The following is a 3407-nucleotide window of genomic DNA, read 5'->3' as shown; positions in this document are numbered from 1 at the left end:
CTCACACACACATACTTATATTATTGTTGTTGTTGTTACTTCTTTGTGCTTCCTGTTGAAATGTGCAATGCACATACATTCGCTGTAATTTTATTCTTTCAAAGCTCATTAAGGATTCCAGTACTGTTATTTTAGTTTTTTATTGGTCTATGCATTTCATAATTTTATTTCTCTCATGCTTAAATTTAATTCTATGAGTAGTGAGTTCTAAAATGCCTAACCGGTCCTGGCTGGAGTAATTATTATTACTTTTATTATCAGATTGTGCTTTGTCATTCATTATTTAAAGTGGTTCAATCAAATACTAGTATCCTTCTAGAATGTAAATTTAGCTTGCATTCACCTTAGCAGTGCCAGTTTCAAAAAAACAAACAAAGATTAGCTAAACACATAAGTTTGGACAGATGAAGGTTGCTTATTTTCAAATTATATTTTAAATTATATCTGTAAATAACTTAAAATTCATATGAAAATAAATGTAATTCCATGTCTAATGCTAATAGTAATGATGGAGTCAAATGTACATGCTTTTGATCGGTAAACATAAATGCCAAAATACTTAGAAAAATAAATTCCTGTTCTTAATAAAAAGAGAAAATAAATGTAATCACCTATGTCAAAATTAAGTAAATACGTTTTCAGTGGAGTGAAAAACAATTGACTAAAATAGAGTAGATAATGACAGTAACACAGAGTGTGTCTGTCAGAGAAAGTAAGCAGATTTTAAGCAGATTTTATTTTATTTTTATTTATCTTTTCTAAAGATAGTGTTCAAAATATCAAACTTGTATTTCTGACATGTGTTAAGACTCCAAAACAGATACCTGAAGACTTGGGATTTGGAATATCTTGCTGTATTATCATCTGATTGTTCCAAACTTACATATAAACTTAAAATATGGTTTTAATTGGTGTGTGTGTGTGTGTGTGTATACAGTATATATATATTCTTTCTTTCTTTCTTTCTTTCTTTCTTTCTTTAGGATTTAGATACAGTGCTCTTGTCAGCTAATTTCTAAGTTATTATCTGCAAAACAACAACAAAAACAAAACCCCAGAGTTTTCAGGTGCCTAAGTAACCCCTAGACCCATGGTTAAAATTGCCACCCCCAATCTGAAATGGCACCCCTGACTCTTCTGACTATTCCCCCATCTTAGGCTTGACCCCTTCTGCTCCGTCCCCTCCAACTTGTCACTGTCCCCAGTCTTATCTCTTCCCCACCCCACTCCTCATTCCAGTCCCATTCTCCTCACCTACCCAGTCCCAGTTTCTACCCCTCAGGCTTCTTAACCCAGCCCAGTCTCTCTGCCCACACAGTCCTAGTCTCAGCCCTCTGGATTTTGTGTCTCAGTCCCAGTTCTCCTTTCCCCCCACCACACATGCCCATTCTCTCTCCCTCCACACTCATATTCATAGAATCCTTATCTGGGAGGGAATTTGGGTATGGGATGGGGCTCAGGATAGGCACGGGGGTTCAGGTGCTGGAGGGGTGAGGGGTTCAGGCTCTGGTCTGCACTTACCTCAGGTGGCTCCCCGGAAACAGCCAGGTGTCTCTGCAGTTCTTAGGCGGAGGGGCAGCTAGGCATCTCTGTGTGCTGTCCCCGCCTGCAGGCACTGCTCCCGCAGCTCCCATTGGATGTGGTTCCAGGCCAATTGGAGCTGTGGAGCCGGCACTCCAGGCAGGGGCAGTGCGTGGAGCTTCCCTGGCCACCCCTACGCCTAGGACCTGCAGAGATGTACCAGCTGCTTCCAGAAGGCAGGGAAGGCAAGGAGCCTGCCTTAGTCCCTCGCACCACTGACTAATCATTTAACAGCCTGGACAGAAGTGCTGACTGGAGCCACCAGGGTCCTTTTTTTGCCTCTTCTCCCAGCTTCAGTTTATTTGCCCAACCACTCCAATCTGTCCCTCAGCTTAACCAGCCTGTACTCCCAGTTCCCCATCAGCACTAGGGTGCAGACACTCATGCCTCGTGGTCAGAGCAGCAGCCAGTCAGGTTTAGCCATTGGAGCAAGAGTCAGAGACCAGGAACAGTTCTGAGGGTCAGAGCCAGACTCAGGAACTAGGAGTCAGAGCTGGAACCAGACAGGAACCAAACATGGGAGTAGGTCTGGTACAAACTGGAAAGGACTGGGAACAAGGTAGGCACAGGACCAATCACAGCTGTGGGCATAAGCACTGAACAGTTAGCTAGCAGCTTCCTCAGTGTTTTGTTGTTGTTGTTGAAACAAGTCACTTTATTGGATGTAAGGTGTTACAAACACAAAGAAACAAAGGTGTGATTTTTGGTACAGAATGACATTATCTAAACAGTAGATGCATGCACTGCTGGGCAGCAAGCTAGGAGACCTACTGAAACCCATGGGTGGCCTATGCTGAGGCTTTAGTTCTCACTGTCGCTGTCCCACAGGGTGTGCTTGTCAAAGAGGTACTCCACCATCCCATATTTGGGTGCCCCCATCTTGCGCAGGTTGGTCACATGGTCACCCAGTTCTTTGATGGCCTTCACCTGATCATCCAGGTATTGGATCTCAATGAAGTCACACAAATGAGGGTCATTCTTGCCAGTTGCCAGCTTGTGAAGATCAAGGAGTGACTGGTTCACATTCTTTTCCAGGTGCAAGGCACACTCCATTGCTCTCAGCCCATTCTCCCAATCATCATGATCTGCTTTCTTGATGTCCTGCAGAAAGATGCGACCACCCCTCTGGTTCTGCAACTTCATGAGTTTTTCAGCATGCTTCACGCTCCTTGTGGGACTGGTGCAGGAAATACTTGGCAAAATTCTTTAGAGCCACATCATCCCAGTCAAAATGGAAAGACATGCTGAGGCACACATAGGAGGCGTAGAGCTCCAGGTTGATCTGGCGGTTGACGGCCGCCTCGCAGTCCTGATTGTAGTTCTGGCACACCTGGGATAGACATGAAGACATGGCGCTGCTGTTCTTCTTGCTGCTGCTACAGGAGCTGAGAGGATACAAGAGTCGGAGGCGGGGGGGGGGGGGTCCGAGCAGCGGCGGTTCCGTCCAAACACCATTGAAGCAGGAACCTCCGGGGCTCGGGTTTGTCAGTGTTACTGGGCATAAGTAAGAGCACACCTTTTAGCTCCATTCAACCAATCAGGTGGTTCTGCTGTATCCCCTCTGGGCTCATTAGTCTGCCTGCCTGGAGACCACACTAGCTAGTCCCAGGCCCAGCTGCCGGCCCTCATTTCTCACTCCCCACCGCAACTTCTTGTCTCAATCCATCACCCCTCCCCCTTCAGTCTGGCTTTTGTCCCCTGTGCATTTGAATGAGATCGTTTCCTCTTCCATGCTGCCTTGGTTTAAGCAGAGGGAAAGCAGAGGAGAGACAGGCTCCCTTTTCTCATTTCTAGTGCCTGGACCTGGCACAGCCTGAAACAACCCA

The 3407-nt window shown here is 45.6% G+C and overlaps 1 pseudogene; it reads right to left on the bottom strand.

Annotated features, from left to right (window-relative positions):
• Window positions 1-2282: 2282 nt before the first annotated feature.
• LOC144261981 (ferritin heavy chain pseudogene) lies at window positions 2283-2932 on the bottom strand (annotated as a pseudogene).
• Window positions 2933-3407: the final 475 nt, after the last annotated feature.

Source organism: Eretmochelys imbricata, chromosome 3, assembly GCF_965152235.1.
Source record: "Eretmochelys imbricata isolate rEreImb1 chromosome 3, rEreImb1.hap1, whole genome shotgun sequence".
Lineage (NCBI taxonomy): Eukaryota > Metazoa > Chordata > Testudines > Cheloniidae > Eretmochelys > Eretmochelys imbricata.
The sequence above is the reverse complement of the archived record's forward strand: the minus strand, read 5'-3'. Positions and strand labels throughout refer to the sequence as shown.